Source organism: Mytilus galloprovincialis, chromosome 2 (assembly GCF_965363235.1).
Source record: "Mytilus galloprovincialis chromosome 2, xbMytGall1.hap1.1, whole genome shotgun sequence".
Classification (NCBI taxonomy): Eukaryota; Metazoa; Mollusca; class Bivalvia; order Mytilida; family Mytilidae; genus Mytilus; species Mytilus galloprovincialis.
In genome coordinates, this window is record NC_134839.1 from 99,436,916 (window position 1) to 99,461,619 (window position 24,704).

Sequence of the window (24,704 nt, forward strand, 5' to 3'; positions counted from 1 at the left end):
TCCGAGCAAATGTTGTAATACGATTAACAGGTTTGAATGAACACTCAGGTTGCATCGAATTTATCATATCATAAGGGTAAATAGTAATACACTTTATAAGGCAAATATCAAATTTGTATCTTTACATCGCATTTTTACTTTACTTCCGTCTATATATAAAATCCTTGCGCTGACAAACCTGTCCACCCATATTGATTTTCTTTAAGAAGCGGCTTTTCCTGAATATGTTTTCTATTTCCTCCTTTTGATCCAACATTTCATTCCCTGAACAACTGATGCTCCTCAAGTCAGGACAAAACGTAACCAGCTGCTCTAGACTTGATTCATTCATGTCCGAATTTAGAAATTCTATTTTTTTCACATGACTATGTTTTTCAATGAGAGAACGTCGTTTTTCTACGAAACATAATAACTGTTGGTTTTTTATCAAGTTCAGCTTTTCAAGATTTTCACATCTATTGATTGACACAAATCGTAAATGTCGATGATTTAGTAGCAAATGTTCTATGGTGGTAACGTCAAAGTCTAGTCCAATTATATCTATATGAAACAGACATTTACTGTATTCTGATACAGCTAATAGACCATCATTGGAAAAACATTCGCTTTGTATTTCAAGAAACTTCAAATCAGTACAGTGTTCAACTAGATTTCTTATACCGGTATCATCCAATTTTGGACAGTTGACCATACATAAATGTTTTAATTGACTACACCCTGACCCAAGAGCTTTCAGGGTTTCAGGATACAACTGAATACCACTACCAACTGCTGGAATATTATAAATTTGTAAATTTTCTAGTCTTGTGCAGTGTTCCGCGATATATTTTACTCCAACGTCGGAAAGTTTGGGACAAAACAAAATGTGTAATGTTTTAAGATTTTTTGCTGTTGAAGCAATATTGTTAATTCCATCGTCGTCTACATTTGTACTTGTAAGGTCAATTGATGTCAAATGACAGGGATTGATTAAACCATCAAAAGACTGACTGTCAATCCCTGTGCAATTACTTAAAACTAAATCATTCAGCTGTGTAGCATGTCGTAATGTCTTGCATATTGTCTGGTTTTGTACATCTGACGACTGTATAGATAAACTTCTTAAATCTCTTTGCTTTGAAATGAACTGATCTAAACACTGATTTAATATTGTTTCATTTGCCCCTTTGGATATAGATATGTCAAAGTCTCGGAACTGAACCCTGTTGAAAACTGTTATACACCCGACAAAGTCTGCGGAACGAAATATTCGCAGTCTGATTGATGTTAATTTCGGATATGAATTGACTATATTTAGACAGACATCTCTCTCGTTACCAGGAAGGTAATTGATAATTTGAAGATTTGCAATATTTGGAAGATCGTAATTAATACCGTTGCTGAACAACTTCATAAGATGGTCACTTTTAATCAACAGGTTTTGAACAAATTGTCCGATGCGGGAAAAATGTTGAAAGCATAGATCAAAATCCTCATCACTGAATTTGATTAAATTAAGAATTATCCACAAATCACTACACAGCGCAACTCCATTCCAATAGCTACAAACTTGACTTGTATTCCTTAATAAATCAAGTTTGGTTAAGCATGAAAATATATTCGTTAACACTTCTGGTGGAAGGTGGTTAACATTCATGATATCAAAAGCAATGACCAAACTGCAAGATGAAGAAAAAAACATGTTATTCCTTTGCTTTTTACTCATCTGACGATGTACTTAACTTCAGAATTGCACAAAATGATGGTCAATCTAATTTTAGTGAATAGACCTCAAAAGTAGAATATGTTTCAAATTAGCCCATTTCTTTACTCAAATACATACAAAAGAACGGGCTATGGTGTGGAATGGTTGCCAATATGACAACAGCTTATGCTTTATAGTTTTTTATACGCCCGTTTACGGGATTGTTTTCGTTTTTTTTTATATCAATTTTAGATTTTACGTTTCCGAGTTATCATGGTTATTAGATAAAAGCGGGAGGTTTGGCATGCCACAAAACCAGGTTCCACCAATTCTTTTTATTTATTTATTAAAATGTCCTGTACCAAGTCAGCAAAAATGTCCATTGTTATAATAGTTCGTTTCTGTGTGTGTTACATTTTAATGTTGTGTTTCTGTTGTGTCGTAGCTCTCTTCTTGTATTTGATGTGTTTCCTTCAGTTTTGGTTTGTAACCCGGATTTGTTTTTTTCTAAATCGATTTATGAATTTCGAACAGCAGTGTACTACTGTTGCCTTTATTTATTCATTAAAAAGGGGAATTTTCAAGTTTTCGGGTAATAAGTCAAAAATTCTTTCAGCAGTTTTCATGAAGCTTTGGTGAATTGTTAATTTCTATTGAGGTATCCTCCCTTTGGATTTTTATAAATTTTAGGTTGTATGTTTCCGAGTTATGGGATTTTATTAATAAAAAGGGGTGATTTTCCGGTATTCAGACAATAACTTTATAAGTCAAAAATGCTTTGAGCAGTTGTCATGAAACTTTGGTGAATTTTTTTATATATATTGATTAAGATAACCTCCCTTTAGTTTTTCATGAATTTCTGATATGACATTGAGAAGTTATTTAATTTTGTTCTTTGAAAACGCGACGGGCGTATCATGCGTTCATGGCTCAGCTGTTTATTCTCATTGTCGAAGGCCGAATTGTAACACCTATGTTTTGCCTTTATCTGCATTTGAACTCTGATGGATATTTGTCTCATTGACAACCATACTACTAAATCTTTTTTCTGAGAGTATATTGATATCGATATGGTCATTGCGCCTAACAGTACCTAAATATGTATGAAGCCGTTTTCTATTATGCCCATAGGCGGATCCAGGGGGGCCTGGGCCCCCCCTTTCATGGGAAAAATTTGATTGATTATATAGGGAATCATTGAAGCATGACTGGAGCGCCCCCTCCCCCTTTCCACTTTAGGTCAGTCAGCGGGCCCCCCTTAGGAAAAGTTCTGGATCCGCCACTGATGCCTTTATCGTATAAAGGTACATATCTGAATGTGCTCAGATATGTATGCTTTACAAAAATCTGGAGAGATTTAGTACATAAATACTTTATGTTCGTTTGAACACAGTGAATTTAGAACATAATCTTTGTTTCTGAGAGTATATTGACTTTTGATTTTCTTCCCAGATAATTTTAAAATGAAATTCTGCCTGTTTTGTGTAAAATAGACTATAGTACTTACTGTTTATATGGAGGTATAACTTCAATATGAAACTATCGATCACGAATGCGTTCGTATCACATCACGGTATATTAATGGTGATATGTGTACATTACATTTTCAATAAATACACACGGTATTTAAATATTGTTTTGAATTGTGTATATTTAATGCATGTAAACAGGTTGTGTACACGTATTATTCGTTCTTTAATCAATAAAAAAAATGTCATTTTTATATTCTTTAGGATAATTGGTGGACTTTATCTAACAAATTTCACCCGATTTGTTGACAGAAATATTTTTATTTGGCCAAACTGTATTTATTGGGAAATCATTGTACTAACAGGACCTCAGTACAATGAGGAGGGGGGATAGGACCTTTATCGGGACTCCAGGATCGGGTGTTTTTAAGCTCGGGATTTCGGGATTGACCCTTTCGGGATCCGGTAATTATTTTCTTCGGATTTCGGGACGTCGGGATTTACATTATTTAAATTCGGGATTTCGGGATTTCGTGTTTTTAAGCCCGGGATTTCGGGATCAGGACCCCTCCTATCCCCCTCAATAAGGGGGGATAGGACCTTTGTCGGGACTCCGATTCGGTTGTTTTTAAGCTCGGGATTTCGGGATTGAACCTTTCGGGATCCGAGAATTCTTTTTTCGAATTTCTTGATGTCTGGATTTAAAATTTATTCAAATTGGGGACCTCGGGATATCGTGTTTTTGAGCCTGGGATTTCGTGTTTTTACCCTCCGATTTCGGGAGTAGAACCCCTCCTATCCCCCCTATAATGACATGTTACAACTACAGATCTGAAGAGATAGTGTTATTGGGGTTTTTTTTTCTCACCGCGCAGATTTTTGTCCCTCAAATTTTCCTTTTCAAAGCCCTTTTCATTCCCTTTTAGCTTGAGCTTTTAGTAGCATATAGTAGGCGTGGGGAAATTCATGTAAATGAACTAAAATGTATCCGCTCTATAGAATATTTTCATAAATTTTCAGCGAGCAAAAAAGCGGTTATGTTCATTTCTGTTTTCATGCACGTCGTGCCACTTGTTGTCCATGTCCTCGAACTAATTATAAGACCCAGCGAATTAGCAATTGATATAAATATTGATAGATTAGTATATTTATGTCAAATAAAACAATTATCAAATTCGTTTATTGTGTTTACGTGTGTGTTTAAATTGTAAAATTCTAGCCGAATATGGGAAGCAAGAATGCCCAGAGAACCACCAACATTCGGCAGGAAAACTCCATCACAACTTCAGTGATGACGGACTAGTGATACTGTAGATGGACCAACAAGACAACTTAATCACCAAGACCCCCTTTATGTGGACGATAGTGTCGATATTCTATTCAACATGGTTTCTAACAACCTAAATATGCTTAATATGATCGAAAAATTATAAGACAAAAACAAATCACATTAAATAATATTTAATAATATAACGCTCGTTTCCACGAGGCATTGCTTTTAATATCTTCATTCCTTTCGGACGAGACTGAGTATCCATATATACTTCCCCTCCAAATTAACCATCTTCCCTATATCATGGGTTCTACTATATGATAGAACTACTCCATGGCACCATATATGACCAAAGATATTGATATTATCATATATTATGATCTTTCCTGTCTAAATTAAAGCAATTTCTCATAGCCAAACTGTTCATCAAATTCTTTAGAAACGGTAATCTTTAATTCAGATTTTGGACATCGTAATATAAAGTTTAAGACTGCAGTATAATGGTTAAAGAAAGACAATTCAATTTCGACAGTCGTCGCATTGTCGTTTCCCCGCGGTCCAGATTTGCACAGCAATACAGATTTTAAACTAATCTTTGGTTTATTTATTCTTTATATTCAGGATTTATTAAATATCAAACTTTAAATTATTTGAAGATTCGATATTATTATCCAGCCATCTGTATTTAAAGACTAGCGGTAGCGGTAAGGTCTTAAATATGTTTGGACATTCTAGTTTTTATATATAAGAAGATGTGGTATGAGGGCCAATGAGACAACTTGGGTGTTTTTTTATTGTTATACTATGCACCCGTAAATACATGTGCTTTTTCTTTTCTTTTTTTGTTTGTTTTCATAAATCAATAACTATAATTTCTTACGAAAACTATATTACTTTGGACCGAAAGTGTTTAACACTTCTTGTCTTTATTTACATACGACCAATGTAATCTAATCGATCCTTTTATTAAGCATAATGATTTATTCAGCAATTCAGTAGAGTTGTGAAATCTCTGCAGTTTGAATACTACTGTCATTATTTGTGTTTTTTTGTTTTAGTAATAAAAACACGAAAATATGATTGCTAAACACTTATGGTCCTTCATCCTGTCGATACATACAATTTAGAACTGCCCAGAATCATGTTTTTTGTGGGTTCTTTTTTATTTTTTTTTACAGCGAATGGCCTTGAGTCATTCCGGTGTTATGTTGCCGCAGATATTTCTACCCAGTTGACCTTGTTTTATTTACGTATATCGTATAATTACGCGGATATCGTCGAGTGCAAAAAGAAAAAAAAACGTTTTTTTCCTAGACTCTTGTTATATAAAATTTCGTTATAAAATATCGATAACAAATCATGAGTACCGAAAATTTGTGTTAACGCATGCGGAAAAATATCTCGAGAACATTTGCAACAAGAGCGGTAACATATGAATGAATATTTAAATCCAGTCCAGCATGCACTTGTACTGCACTATCATCAGAATAGAAGTGTTGTGCTCTTACAAAATCTGTCCATGCGAATGGTATAAGCATTCACATACACATTCAACCTTGATCCATTTTGTACGTTCAGAAGCCTGTAGTTCAGTGTTTGTCGTTTGTTTCTGTCTATCATATATGTTTTTGTTTATCGTTTTTATCACAGATAAGCCATTGATCTATTTGTTTTGTTTAAAATGCTTTACGTTTGGACCTTTCACAAATATAGATATAGTTCCTTTTGATGTTTTGAGTTTTGCTCATTGATGAAGGTAATAGTTCTTTTAGTTGTTTAAAGGCCCCAGTTACACTGTCACGTTTCAAGAGCTACGTTTTACTACGTTTTGAAAGCGTAGCGAAACGGGAATATACGTAACGAAACGTATCGAAACGTAGTGATCCTTTGTTCAAAACGGGACCTGCCCCGTATGATTTGAAAATTCAACAACAAACGCAGCGAAAATTGAAACAAAGTAGAAACCTAGTAAATACGTAACAAAGCCTATCGGAACGTAACAAAACGTGCTTACTACGTATCGAAACGTATCAATGCGTGGTGGAAACGTGGGTCTACACGTTCTTATACGTAGCAAAACATGATAAGAACGTAACACAAACCTAGTACGCCCTAGTAATTTTTATTCAAAACGTAGTTAAAACGTAGCATTTTAAAACGTAGTAAAACGTGACAGTGTGACTGGGGCTTTACACCTCGTTATTTGGTCTCTTGTGATTAGTTGTCTCCATTGGCAATCGTATCGCATCTCCTTATTTTTTCATACTCATAGAATGATAACCAACGTACATAATTTTCAATTTGAGTGACTGATTAAGAGTGAAATTTCCGAAAAGTACACGGGATACGTACTTGAAAACATATATATTAGAATAGTTTAAACACAATTAGTTAGGTGATTTAAACCCTAAAATTGATACTATAAGAGTAGTTTTCTACAGACATAAAAGCAAAATGCCTTAAGTGTGTAGGTAAAGGTTATAATTTTGGCTAGATTGCTTGTTAGCTGAATCGTGAATTCATTATTAGGTAAAAATATACTTCCCTCCTGTAAGAGTTTACTAGTTGTACAGACAGATAGATTGGTTATTTGTCGGACTAGTCTACTCTTAACGCAGGGTAGTACACCTAACCTAATAATGACTTCGCGGTTGAGCTAACAAGCAAACTAACCAAAGATAGTACCTTTACCTACACACTCAATGCATTTTGCTGTAATAGGCTTTTTTAGTTTACGTTATAACTCGTAAATATAAACAAAATAGGTATGCATATGTAGTTAAATGATACAAGTTTTAAAAAAATGAAATCATAGACATTGTGTCAAGTCTGTGATCTTGAAAATCATAATTTAAAAAATTGAAATGATGCATGAAATAATAAATCATCAATATAGTCTAAGTCAGAGCATTTGAAGTCAGAAAACTTATAAATACAGGTATCGAAGAAGGGTGTTTGACTTCAGTGTCTAGGAGGTCGTGGAATTCAAAAAACTTGTCAAATTAAATACTTTTCAAAATAGTTACTTGCTGTTCCTCCGCTAATCAGACGCTAAATATCAGTTAAAATTTAGAAAACGCAAGTCAAGTTGTGATACGCCAAATGAATAAACTGCACTGGATAGAGATGTTAAATACATCTCATGTTTGCATCCTTTTTTTTAATTTCTTTACATATTTTTCAGTCCGACATCGTTTAGACGCCTCGTTTCAAGAATCTTTCAAATATTTACAGCATTCGACATACATGTATGTACTCACAGCAGTTGTCAAAATTTTGCATTTTGATAACATTTTGGTGAGAAAATATTTGTCCTTGTGCAGAAATGGACCAATATACATGTACAGATAAAAAAAAGTTTAGGTGTAATAGTATATAAAAACTATTTATTGTTATAAATATTTCCAGATATGTCCAAATGTTGATACCGAATACCGAGAAAACTTATCACTTTTGTTTTGTTTTTCTGTTGTCTTTTTCTCTGTCTGTGATGAAGTTTTCAAATGTTTATCATATTGATCCATTGCAATAACCCATCTACACAATGATCCTGCTGCTCTTGAAATGCTCATCATTCTTTCAATGGTGAAATCTGGATCACTGGTGTAAGTTTTACGAATTCTAGTCATTATATTTGGCTGAAATAAAGTATTACAAAATCAAAGAAAAGTTTGCTGTCTTATTGCAATATAGCATTATCTTATTTTATTTAAACAAGTAACAGAAATATTAAATGTTAATCACATACATGTAAGTTAAGCATGTGTATTGTCATGTGATATTTTGGTACTGCTCCTTTTAACAGTAAATTTCAATTTCCCTTGGAATCACAACGGGATGAATTTTAATTCTTTCAATCTTGGTCAAAATCCATATAATTTATGTTGTAACAAAATATTGACATATTTGAAACATGTAATTGAATTGCAAGGCTTAAAATGGCTTTAGATAGATATAGGAAGATGTGGTGTGAGTGCCAATGAGACAACTCTCCATCCAAATAACAATTTATGAAAGTAAACCATTATAGGTCAATGTACGGTCTTCAACACGGAGCCTTGGCTCACACCGAACAAAAAGCTATAAAGGGCCCCAAAACTACTAGTGTAAAACCATTCAAACGGGAAAATCAACGGTCTAATCTATATAAAAAAACGAGAAACGAGAAACACGTATAAATTACACAAACAATCGACAACTACTGTATATCAGATTCCTGACTTAAAACAGGTGCAAACATTTGCAGCGGGATTAAACGTTTTTCTCCCTTTTTCTGAAACAATAGCATAACATCACAACATAGAAAACCACACGATAAAATATCAATTGGAAGGCTTAACTCAATCAAAAAAACGTAAATTAACACACTATGAACGAATAAAATTAAACTGTATTCAGATTGTTCTCTGCAGAACTATACGAAACTTGTTTTGATACACCAAATGTGTTTTCCCCACCAGCCCAAAGCACAGTATACCATTTATGTTTTAAAGAAATTACTAAATTGTTGACTAAAACTTTAAACGTGTAAGTATGGTATCCTCATCAGAAACTTAGTGATATAAATGCAATTCCAATTGCTTTTATTTGATTATAGGGGATACAATGCTATGGTAAAGTCGTAGACTTTATATCCTTTATGATTTCCAGTCGATTTTGAATTGATCCTTGATCTAGCTTCAAATTTATATGACCTTGTTTTTTTCGTCTAGCCCCTAATTGTATATATACATGCGTGTGTTTCATTAGTTGAATAAAACCATTAAGCCATGTCTCTAAATCGCACAGAGTCTTAAAAAGTTTTAAATAAATACAGAACAAAAAAAGCATTGATATGTAACAAATGACAACAATTGAGTACGTGGTCATCTGAATAGGAAGGAAGAAAACTATCTTTGTTATCACTTCCCCTCGTCATTTCAGTTTTGATCAGCCAAACCACTTACAAGCTGGTTTATCCTTTCATTTTTTGTTTTACTTTTTTTTTGCTGTCTAACCTTAATGGTTAGAATATATGATACATAAAATTCGTTGTAAGAAACGTATGGTTCATTCAAAAATTATTTGGCTGACAATCTTTGTAAATCTTTGTCGTTTGTTCCCCATTGGTCGAGATATGTATAGATACGTTTTAATCCGTATTCCTAGTGTTGTCTTTTGCTAGTAAGCTTACCCGTATGTTCCGTATTTCTAGTGTTGTCTTTTGATAGTAAGCTTAGTTACCCGTATGTTCCGTATTTTTAGTGTTGTCTTTTGCTAGTAAGCTTATCCGTGTGTTCCGTATTTCTAGTGTTGTCTTTTGCTAGTAAGCTTATCCGTATGTTCCGTATTCCTAGTGTTGTCTTTGCTAGTAAGCTTAGTTACCCGTATGTTCCGTATTCCTAGTGTTGTCTTTTGCTAGTAAGCTTACCCGTATGTTCCGTATTCCTAGTTTTGTCTTTTGCTAGAATGCTTACCCGTATGTTCCGAATTCCTAGTGTTGTCTTTTGCTAGAAAGCTTACCCGTATGTTCCGTATTTCTAGTGTTGTCTTTTGCTAGTAAGCTTACCCGTATGTTCCGTATTCCTAGTGTTGTCTTTGCTAGTAAGCTTAGTTACCCGTATGTTCCGTATTCCTAGTGTTGTCTTTGCTAGTAAGCTTACCCGTATGTTCCGTATTTCTAGTGTTGTCTTTTGCTAGTAAGCTTACCCGTATGTTCCGTATTCCTAGTGTTGTCTTTTGCTATAAAGCTTACCCGTATGTTCCGTATTTCTAGTGTTGTCTTTTGTTAGTAAGCTTACCCGTATGTTGTCTTTGTCTACGTTTTTAAGTCTTTGTAGAAAAGAGTTTGGGTCACTGAGTTGTTTCTGTGAATCTGTCCAAGAGGAACACTTGCTATTTCCTAGAAGTAGACACACTGCTTGCATTACCCTAATAACACCACTCGGAGGAGCTGATAGACTTTTCAACTCGTTCAAGTCTGCTCTTTTAATCTAAAATACATTGAATTGGTATATCAGTAAAAAGTTGCGTGCACTTATTTTGGCGAGGTGTATTTCTTTTAAATTGATGCTGGTGTATGAACATGTGAGGCTATCTAAATTATTTTTATGAAACATAGTTTATTTACAAATGTAGATGTTTGTTTATGACAGAATACTCCACGTTGATATTTGCGTTAATATCTTGATAATACACATTCATTTTCCAAATGATTGCTTCTGTTAAGAAGTTATACATCTAATATAAAAAAAAGATGTGGTATGATTGCCAATGAGACAACTATCCAAAAAAGACCAACATGACACAGACATTAACAACTATAGGTCACCGTGTGGCCTTCAACAATGAGCAAAGCCCATACCGCATAGTCATCTATAAAAGGCCCCGATAAGACAATGTAAAACAATTCAAACGAGAAAACTACCGGCCTTATTTATGTAAAATAATGAACGAAAAACAAATATGTAACACATAAACAAACGACAACCACTGAATTACAGGCTCCTGACTTGGGACAGGTACATACATAAATAATAAGTACTGTTGTATATGAATGTTTTAGTAACTTCAGCATATGTACAAATAAACTCATCATAGCATATGTGCAAACTACAATCTCAGTTATAAAGAGAATAACAAAAATAATTAATTTTCTATGACAATTAATCAAGGTGGAATGTATTTAACACACTGCAAAAGCCATTATCCATCAGTTTCACAGATGACGACAGATATGTTTCAATTGTTGTACCGGCAATCCTGCATGTACCTGGAAAATGACCAACGGAATAAGACTTATCACCTGGTTTGTACTCACATGAGCAACACGACGAATGCTATATGTGGATCAATATCTTTGTACCCTTTCACAGCACCTGAGATCACCCCCTGGTTTTGATGGGGTTCGTGTTGATCAGTCTTTAGTTTTCAAAGTTGTGTTTTGTGTAATGTTGTTTGTCTTTTCGTCGTTTATCGTTTTTTGTTCGGTTTTTTTTTTTCTCGTAAATTTGACTATTTCTTGGATATTATTTTTGAATAAGTCAAATCAAAACACAGTTTTATTCACTTGTTTTAATAGTTATTTCCAAGTGTATACCAAACGCATACGCCTCATATCCTTATAAACGGTTTGATTCCATCGGTACAGATAATTTTGGATTTTGTACTTCATAAAATGTTTCAACAAACTTCCTAATGGTATACAATATGTAGCTATTTTTTTTTACGAAGAATGTCCTAAATTGTGTATGAACAAAATTTGGAAGTAAGTCAAAATTACAATTTCACATTCATAATTTAATTGAAATAAACAGTGAAAGGAATGTTATGTTACTTATAACTTTAATTCAAACACTATTACTCATTTATAATAATACTCACACACCTTGTTCATATCCTTCATAACTGAATTTATATCAATTTCTTGGGTTGCCATCATGGGTTATTTTTCCTCTGATAGACTTATTCCAACATTTTGTGACAAAGTTCAGAAACAGCGCAATGTTTCTTTAAAAGTATTATAACTGTATTGTCAAATTTGACATAAGTTATATTACACGTACTATGATCGATGAAAATAATATACGTAGTATTGTATTACTTATTCCATAAAACAATTTAAATGTATTTTGTTTAAGGATTACCTACCACCAGCAAGATTGACGTGTTTTTAATCTCCTGAATATAGGTTTTTTAAATTAAAATATACATTGTATGATGTTATTATAGTTTCTAATTTCAGATGAAGGTTAACATATGTATTAAGAAATATAAAGGCCATTTTTTCATACGTGGACACCTAAGAGACGTCCCAGTAAAATTCATTAACTGCATGGTTCAGAAAGAAATCCATCTTTTGTTTATAAGCAAAGCAACAAATGTGTATTCAAAATTAAGATAAAATTTGAAATAAATAAGACGAGTGTACATGACTGAAATGTAATCAGCTGGACTTCTCCAATCAGACAGTAAATCCCATACGACAGAGGGTGTCCGTTTAGCTGTATGGGATGTATAAATACGCAGCCACGTGCGGTCGGAATGGGAACTTTATATCCGATGAATCCGATTATATTCTCCATTCCAAACTAAAAGACAAATCGAAAGAGTTGGTCCTGCTTTGTTTCATAAAAAGAATGGTCGACGAAACAAGTATATTGTCCTAACTATAGGGATGGATACACTTTGGATTCAAACAAAACACATGGTTAGCAATATCCTTTAACTTTACTTTCCGCTAAATAGATGATGTTCTCTCACTAAATAATTCATAATGTGGTTATTATGTTGATCGTATCTAACCCATTGAACTTGCGATAAAGGATACAACAGATATGTCCTATATTTTGATTAACATCTAGAAATTGACAATGATGGTCGGTTTAAAACAAAGCTTCACGACAAAAGAGTTGATTACAGCTCCCTAATTGTGAATTTTCCATTTCTTTCCCATTTGTATATGAAGTGCTCAACATTCCAGCATCGACTGCATACAAAGTATGTCACACAGTTTACGTGATATTCTAGGGCTTGTATTTCCTATCATGATACCCTTGCTAGAGGCTTGCTGCTCACTCAGAACATATTAAATCAAAAGTTTCTAAATCGTGAAGTTGGAAACACTACTTTGTACGTGCTACATGTGAACAGGGTCTTTTTACCCTTCAAGAGCACCCGAGATCACTCCCAGTTTTTGATGGGGTTCGTGTTGCTAAGTCTTAGGTTTTTTATGTTGATTTTTGTGTACTATTATTTTTCTGTTCATCTATTTTCTTTTTTACCAATGGCGTTTGTCAGTTTATTTTCGATTATAAATTAGTTTGAATTCTCCTCTGGTATCTTTTGCCTCTCTTTGAAGAGAAATCATTGCAATATAAAAATGAAGATTGTCAATCTCCGGCGCAGAGATCACATATCCGTTCCGTTCAATACTTTGTAACACTACACTCAAGGGAAAACGGTAGTATTTAATTTTCCCAGCATTAGGTTGGCCTTTTGTGTACCCAAGGCAGGTGAAGGAAGTCAAATTAGGAGCGCTGTGATTGGATGTAAGGGTACAATATATTTTTTATTTATCTATGAATAACTGCAGTGTGTATATTTACAATATAAATTTTAAAACCTATTGAAATATTTTCTAGAGAATTATTCGAAAAGACTTGCAAAATTTCATAAATTTGGTGCAAAATGACGGTGGGCATGGATAACATAAACAAGCGCCGTTGGAAGTTGGTCATGATACTGTTTGGCTTTAATTTTTAAAACAGAGTAATAAAGTACTAACACAACATATAACTGTTTTATCCAGGTTTTTATCTTAAAAAGTGGTAAATTTAGAAAATGTTAACATTGTCGCCAATGGCAGAATAAATAGTACCGTTTTCCCTATACTGAAGATAGCAAGGGAAATCAAAGTCACTCAAACTTCAATTCTTTTATACTTTTTTGAAGCTTTTGATTAGTACATTTGATTTTTATCACAAAAAATAGAAATTTTTCTCTGAGAACAATACTGTGTTGAGAAAAGTGCTGAGTCATCATGATAGGTCAAATTGATTGGTAATGATATAAAACTTTATTCTAGGATGTCAATATTAACTATATTGTGTAAAATGCACCATATTATAGTTCTTTTGTATTTGATTTCACCTTTCGCAATGATTTTTTTAATTGGAAACACCAGAATTCAAGTCGCGACAAATATTTTTTACTGAAATGTTTGCCTTTTTTGCTGCGTAATTCCCTAAATGTATAACATGGGTATTTCTGTAAAAATAATCTATCAAAAATGGGAAATTGTCTGGTTTAGTTTGTACTGTTTATGGAATTAGGCAATATTTGGTCACATTGAAAGCATTTTCAGTGTTAGAATTGTTCATCTAAGAAAAAAAGAGGCCCACTTGAGGCTAAATTTACATAGAATTTATACTCTCCTGTGTAAAGAATTGTTCACATTCTTGATAATGCATGCAGCAAATATTTCAAAAGTGCTTCATTTTGTAGTTTCTTTCTTTTATTATATCAGACATAAATAATTTTTCATTTCCTACTGTTTGAAAGGACTTTTGTTGGAAATTAATACTCCCAAGGGACATAATTTAGCTTTTTCATTGATTAATACAGGCAACAAAGGCAACTTTGCAGCTGAGTAGTTTGCATATTTAATGTTTAAAGTGTCTAATATCTTTGTTTTCATCATCTCAATACAGAATAATAGATTTTATAACAAGCTCTAAAAATTTTAACCACAATATGGCATATACTAAAGCATGGAATGGAGATTAGTATGAAAAATCTTGAATTTGTGCATTTCTTGTAAATTTTTGATAAAATGAATACAAGTTGAATGGAACTGTCCATTTTATCTGTTTAAATGGAACTATTTATCATTCTTTTTAAATAAGATAAGATATGATTGGATACAGGTTGTTTATTAAGGCTTTTCTGAAAGAAGTAGAGAATAAGGTAAACCAGCATGTAGGGGTGGGGATATAAAATGATCTATGTTTCTTTAAGTACTGGGGACATACAAGTATTTATTATAGCCAAGGTTTTCACAATAGCCCAGTATTGCATTAATAATGTCATAAGAATTCTTTATATCTTTATGTCACAGTATAGGGAAAACGGTAGTATTTAATTTTCCCAGCATTAGGTTGGCCTTTTGTGTACCCAAGGCAGGTGAAGGAAGTCAAATTAGGAGCGCTGTGATTGGATGTAAGGGTACAATATATTTTTTATTTATCTATGAATAACTGCAGTGTGTATATTTACAATATAAATTTTAAAACCTATTGAAATATTTTCTAGAGAATTATTCGAAAAGACTTGCAAAATTTCATAAATTTGGTGCAAAATGACGGTGGGCATGGATAACATAAACAAGCGCCGTTGGAAGTTGGTCATGATACTGTTTGGCTTTAATTTTTAAAACAGAGTAATAAAGTACTAACACAACATATAACTGTTTTATCCAGGTTTTTATCTTAAAAAGTGGTAAATTTAGAAAATGTTAACATTGTCGCCAATGGCAGAATAAATAGTACCGTTTTCCCTCAATATGACCTCTGCCATACATTTTTTTGCGTACTTTTTTGTTCCCAATCTCTAATCAAAATCTACATTACTGTTTATTTAATTAAGATACTTTTATGGGAAAAAACATAGAAATTCTCATTTTTGCGAAGAAAAGTATATCAAACGGAAAATGTTGCTATGTTTATTAACTTAATACTGAAAGTTGCATTTCCGTTAGAGATTAAATGTCTTTCGTAAACACAGCCGGTTGAGAAGGGACTATTTTGTCACCGTAATTACTATTTTTACTATATTACATTAATTTTATATATTAATTTCTACCTAAAATTGCAATTACTATTATGTTCTGTAATGCCTGTAATAGTACAGATTCCCGGAGACATCATTTTAAATTTTTACCCTGCCACGTTTTTTTTTTTTGTCGCCGATAAGAACAACATGGTGCTTGTTTTGTTTTGTCATGGACTTTGGTGCAGTTTGATGTAACCCGATGTTTTCTGACATGAGCCCACCCTGAAGAAGATGGAGCAAAGACAAAATGTATTATGCAGAAAATGCAAATCAATATAAGCCATTTGGTAAGCACAATAATTATTGGCAGGGCTTATTTTACCAACTTAGCATCAGTTATCAAATAATATTGGGGGGGGGGGGGGGTAAGGTAATGTATACAAAAACACAGTACTTATAACAACAATAATTGTTCACCTGTATATAAACCACCCTGCTAGCCACTATAATAGGTCTTTAAAAAAATACCCCACATCCATAAGTGGACTTAAGCTGGCCTCTACATTTCTATTGATACATTTGTAAATCAAGATACATTTGTATATATGTAGGTTGTCACTTACTTTAAAAGTTTGCAATTTTATTCTTTGATATAACTTCTCCACATTCATACCTACACAATTAAGTCCTTATAACTATGATGTCTTGCAAGTATATTTTTATTTTTTTTCTGTCAGGATGAAGATGTTTTTTATAATTATTTTGACTACATTCAATACCCAAAGATTTATTTTAACATCAGCTAGTGGGCCCCACTTATGAAAATTTCTGGATCTGCCACTGATTATCATATTTGTACTTAAAGTCTACCACCAGTTCCATGTTGTACAGTTTGTCCAGTTCAGCAGGGGATGCAAGTACAACTGACAAAACAGAGTAAGTTAATTAAAAGTACTTGCATATCATTCTGTTTTCTAGCAAGGACTAGAGAGTGAAGTGTTTATAAAGCGACAAATTAAATATGATAGTAATAAATTGTAAAATGATAGAAATGCATAACTAATCAATACTTATATCTTTCTTAGATTCACCATAGTCAATCTTTTTCTGTTAGGTACAAATGTAGTAGTTCAAATACTTTTTGCACTAATATGTGTTAGTTTTCCTTCCAGTTTTTGCAAACAAATGCACACAAAGAAAGAATAGATAAGGGACATAGGCTCATACAAACAGCTGGTGAAAGTTTTGCCTATTTATTTTAATCTGTTTTTTTATTATTCATTTTAAAGGTAGAAATCATAGTTATGTATAAAAAAGAAGATATGTTGCCAGTGAGACAACTATCCACAAAAGACCAAAATTAATCAGACATTTACAACTATAGGTCACATTATGGCCTTTAAAATGAGATGTAGTTTAAGTCTATGTGACATTATCAGACACAAAAAAATATTCCCTGAATTTTTACAAAGGCCAAATGATACCATGATGGATCGCTTGACCATGTTGACTGTAAGCTGTCAATAGACAATAGACAATACTCTATTTATAAACCTCAGACACATAGGTGTACAAGAGGACATCATATATACATGTATACACATGTTTATACTCAATACATTCACACTAAACATAATAATGCTACATACATGGGAAAATATAGCAAAATGTCAATTTACAAACTACTATAACATTCAACTAAAAAAAAGAGAAAAGACTAACATAAATCACAAGTATTGTGTAAGAATTTTTAAAAATATTGCTAAGTTTTTGTAAAGTTCCACATGACAAAATGTTAAATGTCAATATAATGAATACACTAAAATTAAGAACACTTTAAGTTCTAGACAATCAAACAAATAATATTTGAATAAGTACAAATGTATACTTTATACTGAACATGAAAAATGATATATATTATATAAACTCTTATTGAATTTTTATGACCTCACAGAAATGTGGTTATAATTCTCATTAGAGCTAATTTCCTAATGCTTGTAAAATAAGACTTTAGTTCACTTGCCTGCAATGTTAGCTCAAGCATTGTAATAAAAATTGACATCTGCAAACAATATAGATAGGCATAGTTATTTAAACTTGTATATTATATTTCAATTTAATTGAATGTTATCCCAATAACAATTGTACAATATACAAACAAAACAAGCAAGCTAACCAAATTCTTACTCTACATACATTAGGAAATTATCTCTAACTACTGCTTCTATAATTTCCTTTCAATTTAGCAGTTATGACACCGTTATGCCAAAAGATGATTTAAAGGGGCATCTGGAGTAAAAAGACAGACTACTAAGTATAACATGAAATTGATTATATCAATCAAATTATAAAATATTTGACAATTTTATTTTCAATTAAAGTTTAACACAAATGTTTAAGACTGATTAACTTCTCTTAAGTAGTGCATTATATAATGTCAAAGTTTTATTCACAAAATTCATAATGCTACAAAGTACTGAATTTTTATATAGTTTGTAAATGTTGTGCTATTCATCTACATCTTCTGTGTCATTACTTTATTTACATGCAAACACAGGATCATACAAATCATAAATAGTAAACATTGTAAAAAAAATTTGTACAAGGCCAAAATTAAAAATATGTTTGTTTCCCCTTCCCCCACCCGGGTAAAAAATAAGCCCCCGGGTCAAAAAATTATTTCCCACAAAAAAATCGGATTTATTTTTTTCCTGAAAATAATTTGTTTTCATTTTTGGAAAGTGCTTGAAAGCAGAAGGATAGATAATCTAAATAAATACACTCAAATTGAGCACAAATAACTGCTAAGTGGCCTGGACTGGACAAGACTTTTAAATGTGGCCTAAGTTGAAAAGGCTACATAGAGGTCAATATACAGTCTCCAACAGAAAACCAAAGAAGGAAAAATATAGTGAATTTTGGAGAATTAATATTATTAAATGTACATGCATTTGAAATATTTAAGATATATTGTTTCAAATTTTTTTTAGTTCTAGGTTCCACGTAACTATCATTTTAGAAAACTGGGATTTCCATGCTAAGTCTTATTAGAGGGATATTTGATTTTCATTGGTTGTAGATATGGAATCTGGCAATGGTAAATAGACACTGACAAGTCTTTGATAACATTTTTTATTGTTTTGAATTTTTCTTCGTCAGTTGACTAAAATTAGGTGGAGGTGTGTTCTAATTTCCAACAGAGGAGCAGTCAACCTATATCAATATGTGCATGAAGCAATTTGATAGTTGCTAGATACTGAATGATTATACCACAATAAAGTTTAAACCTGTGCATATATACTTAAAATACGATAAAAAAAGTCATGTCTTTTTCAGGACTTCTGAATCCAATCATGTAGTATGGAATGTTATTGAGATATGGTTTTGGTGGATGGATGGTCATGAAGGACCTGCCACTGTCCTGTAGTACAAAGTATATCACTGGATTTAGCTCTTTGTCTAAGTGTATTATTAAAGTACTTTGCTTTGAGCTCAGTTCATTGTTATGCAATTCATTCTTTGTGAAATTAAGATTTGACAGACAACTCTCATAGACAAGGATTTGTCAAAGTAGTATCACCTCGATGTACAATGTAAGTATTCGGGAGATAAAAGCATTCTATTTTGATCTGACCAAAACATTTTATAAAAAAAAAGTGGGAACAAATTTACCTGACAATGCTACTCCCGCTACTAGCAATATAATGCTAGGTTGTTTTAATACATCTGTACTGCCTGCTGATGACTCGGCCCTGAGTGTAAATGGTCCTTCAATTAGGATGGAAAAAAATTATAAGGCCTATCTAGTCTAATCGATTTCTAAAACTATATTTCATTGCACATGTTCAACATTTTTATACAACCACAAAAAATTTTGCGGTCGTAAATTGGTATCCTGTCCGAAAGATGGATGGTTTCCGGATAATATCTTTAGTATAAGTAATTAGGAATCAATAAAATTATAACACAACGTTTATAACCACAAAAGGAAGCTTGGGATTGATTTTGGGGGTTATGGTCCCTAAGGTTTAGGAATGAGGGGTACAAAGGTGCCCAAAACAAGCCTTAATCTAGTGTCAGTATAAAAAGTTGTGTATAAGCTAAGTATTTCAATTGTTTTAAAATTGTACCACAATGTTTAATACCATAAGTAGAAGGTTTGTATATATTTTGTGGGTTATGGGACAAACAGTCTAATAATTAAGGGCCAAAAACAAACATTTTTGTAGATTCAAGACCCTTAATTGGGCCATAATAAATAATAGGTTTGTTTGCCCAAACGCTACCTACTCAGAAAAAAGCTGCCTACTCGAATTCTTTTATTGTCCTGATTTGAAGAATTTTTTTTTTAATCAAATAGATATGAAGACTAATAAACATCTGATACTTCAATTTCTTTTTTTGAAAAAAGAAAAAGAAAATGCCTCCCTACCTACCCACTGTATCAACCTTTGGGAAGGGTTTGGGCAAACCAAAATATTTTTAAGTGTGGCCCAATGTATGTAGAAATTGAGTCAATATCTAGCTATACATATGCTATAGATTTTCTATAGGAGTAATTAAACACTTTTAAAAATACTGTCTTTATTTTTAAGTTACCATTAATCTAAATTGCAGTTCTTCAAATGACCATGAGTACAGTTGTAAATTGTTAATGGAAGAAGAGGAAGAAGTTGATGGACAGGAATACAGTAATCAGACAAAAACAATTATGCATATGTTGAATGTAACAATTGGGATTATTTTTTTTAATTATGCAAGTTTATTAAGAATAGACCTGATTTGTATATACATGATGAAGATAAATACTACTTGAAAATATTTAATTTTGCTTTATTCTTTTGCAGGAAATCAAGTATGAAATTGAGAGGGTTCAGTATTTCTAGCATATTATAGTATTCATTTATACTTAGGATTGCTATACAACTATACAAACAACTGATCAAACACAAGCCACCATTTGTTACTTTGTAACTCACTAATTGCTTTATCTTTTGTTTTGCTTTAATTTACTCATTTGGCCCTATGTTGCTTCTAGCCTTTTTTTTTGCTTGAAGATAAAAGTTATGCTCTATAATAACAAATTTCATTATATATAAGTCTGTAAATAAGGGAAATACACTTGTTGTATGTTGGTTCGAATCCAACTGCAGACGTACAAATGTAAGCTAGTTAAGCTTATGAAATCATTTTTTTTTTCATCATTTTACAAATAACAATGATTTTTAGGATAATAGCTTCTTTACTAATAATTGGAAAAATAACTCGTATATTTTCCTTTAGACTTTTGTTTTTTATTTCAAATAAATAAACAAACACAATTCATTTAATTGGCATTTATGAAACAAAAATAGAAAATAAAATATAATACATGTATATTGATATTAAAGAATGCTTTCACATTTTGCTTTTCACCTCTTATAGTGTTGAAATCACTATTATTTTCTACATATTGGTGTTGGTGTTTAAACTAAAAGAAAAATATACCAAACTGGACATATTTTTATCCTGTAAAAGTTACTCTCCATCTGCATGAGATAGTAGCACAGACTTATTTGTAGATTTTTTAAACAAAATGCATATGATAGAAAAACAAAATCATGTACCATATGTGTAGCGTAAATTAAAATGCACAGACACTGCAAAGTCATATAAACTTACAGTTTGGTTAACAAATTTTCTAAAAAGGCTGTAACTTATTTGTTTTCAATAAACAATTACTGTAGTGGTAGCCATAATTTGCCACCTGATGAGTACCCTTGGCAGGGACGAAACAGTCAACCTACATCTTGCGTTAAAGAAAAGATATTACTTGTTTATATATTGATATTTTCAGTAGGTGTTGATTTTTTTTATATATATTATTGTATTTTTGGCTAAAATGAATTATCTGATGCACTCCTACATAATGCATTTTAATCAAAATATCTAAAATCTGTCTTTTTTTTTCTTCAAATATTACAACTTTAACTTTTTGATTCGGATCCCAATTGTTGTTTCAACACATTTTTTTACAATTATGAGTAGACTTATATTGCCATCTTATAGTCAATAGGGAAGACTTTTAACTGCAGAAACTGAAATTGAAATACAAAATGGTGCATATTTGTTGGTTCTTAACCTGATTTTAAAGACTGTTCCTAACTTTCTAAAATTTAAGTTTTTGTTACTCCTCAGGTCCATACATGTAGATCATATGCATACTATGGACAGGAAGCTTGAGATTGATTTGGTCCCAATGGTTTAGGAATTAGGGGCCAAAAAGGGGCTTAAATAAGCATTTTTATTTGTTTTTGCACAATAACTTTAGTATAAGTGAATAGAAATTTATGAAATTTAAACATAAGTTTCATGACCTCAAAAGGAAGGTTGAGATTGATTTTGGGGGTTTTGGTCCCAACTGCTTTTGAAAAAAGGGCCAAAAAGGAGCTCAAATACATTTTGTAAGCAGTTGATTTTGGTTTTCGCTCAATCACTTTAGTATAAGTAAATAGAAATCTATAAAATTTAAACACAAGGTTCATGACCACAAAAGGAAGGTTGGGATTGATTTTGGGGGTTTGGGTCTCAAAGATTAGGAATTCGAGGCCAAAAAGGGGCATAAATAAGCATTTTTTTTTGGTTTTCACCCGTTAACTTTAGTAAAAGTAAATAGAAATATATAAAATTTAAGCACAAGGTTCATGACCAAAGAAGTTAGGTAGGGATTGATTTTTGGGGGTTTTGGTCCCAACAGTTTAGGAATGAGGGACCAAAAGGATCCAAAATTAAACTTTCATCTAAAATTGAAATATATTTGCATAATTTGAGATGCTGAATCTAACTGTGTAATTAGATTCTAATTTTTTTTTTATTTTGGTCCTGTTTTTTTTTAAACTGGTCTACATTAAGGTCCAAAGGGTCCAAAATTAAACTTAGCTTGAGTTTAACAAAAATTGATTTTTTGGGGTTCTTTGATATGCCAAACCTAAACATGTACTTCGATTTTCGATTATGGGCCCAGTTTTTAAACTGGTTTAAATCGAGGTCCAAAATTAAACAAAAAATGAATAGATGGATATATACATTGAGGACTAAAAGGTTCAAAATGGAACTTTGTTAGATTTCTTCAAAAATTGAAATCTTGGGGTTATTTCATATGCTGAATCTAAACATGTATTTTGATTTTGGATAGGACAATAATAGGTAAATTTCAAATTCAATTTAAGACCACATTCATTCTGTGTCAGAACCTATTTTGTGTAAACTATTTATTCACAATCCAAATTCAGTGCTCAATCAAGCTTGAATGTTGTGTCAATACTTGCCCAACTGTTCAGGATTCGACCTCTGGGGTCTTATACAGCTGTGCCCTGCAGAGCATCTGGTTAAATTTATACTTATTTTATTATTTTAGCTACTTATAAAAAAGAAGATGTGGTATGATTGCCAATGAGACAACTATCCACAAAAGACCAACATGTCACATACATTTTCAACTATAGGTCACTGTATGGCCTTCAACAATGAGCAACGCCCATACTGCATAGTCAGCTATAAAAGGCCCCAATAAGACAATGTAAAACAATTCAAACGAGAAAACTAACGGCCTTATTTATGTAAAAAAATGAACAAAAAACAAATATGTAACACATAAATAAACAACAACCACTGATTTACAGGTACCTGACTTGGGACAGGCACATACATAAATAATGTGGCGGGGTTAAACATGTTACCGGGATCCCAACTAACTTTAACTAGTTTGGACAAATTTCTAAATGTTTAGCATTAAGATGACTTTTAAATTGGCAGCAATATTAATTTGAGTCAAATAAGGGTCTTTTTTGCCCTTACTCCTTTGAGATCTTGAATTAAGTGTTGACATTTAAACGGCTGGATTGACAAACAATGGCATACCATGTATATCCCTTATCTTCAAAAAAACCAGAAATTACAAAGATAATTTTTTTTTTTATTATATTTTCAGATAACAATTATGTTAACCTGATCATAGGAGGTTTATCTAGAAACATGAGAAGCATTACAAGCCTGCATAGATTATACACCCTCTCACTTTAAAAGAACTTACAAAGTAGACTTAAGAACTGATAAAAAAATGATTCATGTTTCAATTAGTGAATTGGAGTGATTCTAATTGCACATGCAAATGTGTGCATTTAATACATGTATTAATTACAATGAATTTTATTAATAGTTGTTTTGAAAATTTTGTATGTCTTCTTAAATCTATCATGAACATATTGTTGTTAACAATTAAAATAGAAATAAAGAATACATTTTATCAGTTTTAGCCAAATAGTATGTTAATATGAATGTCTTTCACATTGTTTACATTTTTAAAACTTCCCAAAAAGCCTTTTGCTTTATACTACTCATAACTTCAGTAATGTTCAGATAAAACTGATTTAACTTTTTACCTAAGATTTAAGATTTAAGCATATGAATTCAAGGAAATAATTGGTATGAGTCAATTGGACAGCATTCCAAAACACAAAAATCTGAATAAAATACTTCAGTTACAAATAAAGATCTGCAATCAACAAAAAGAAAACAGTAATAACAGTTGTCTTGCAAATAAATTATAATGGGTTAAATGCATCTCAAACTGGATACATGTACATCATGTCTGTGCTTGATTAAATGGTTGTATTGATGCATAAGAAAGTTCAGTATTATAACCTCTTACAATGACAATTATTTCATGACCCCACACAATGAACTTGCAGAGGGGATAATGTTTTGATCCATGCATTTGTCTGTCTGTCTGTCAGTCCTGGTCTTCCAACAACTTGTCATCACAACTCCTCTGAAAACACACTTGTAAGAGAACTTCATGAAATTTTATAGATGTGCATATCAACAGGAAATTGTGATTTAATTCTTTTTCTAGAAGTTATTCCCCTTGAACTTATTGGCCTCAATTATACTTCAGCAATAGTTTTTCATTGAAAATTATATGAAACCTCAAAAGAGAATCTTATTAAGCTTTGTAGACAACAAGGACATACTAGGTACATTGTAGATG

The 24,704-nt window shown here is 32.2% G+C and overlaps 2 long non-coding RNA genes across 2 annotated transcripts; both read right to left on the reverse strand.

Annotated features, from left to right (window-relative positions):
* Positions 1-3,293, reverse strand: LOC143065087 (uncharacterized). The gene is made up of 2 exons (XR_012975397.1): positions 3,192-3,293; positions 1-1,658 (listed from the first exon to the last, which is right to left on the reverse strand). It is a non-coding gene; the product is annotated as an uncharacterized LOC143065087 (long non-coding RNA).
* A 4,748-nt stretch (positions 3,294-8,041) lies between these two features.
* Positions 8,042-12,080, reverse strand: LOC143065088 (uncharacterized). The gene is made up of 3 exons (XR_012975398.1): positions 11,793-12,080; positions 10,207-10,307; positions 8,042-8,064 (listed from the first exon to the last, which is right to left on the reverse strand). It is a non-coding gene; the product is annotated as an uncharacterized LOC143065088 (long non-coding RNA).
* Positions 12,081-24,704: the final 12,624 nt, after the last annotated feature.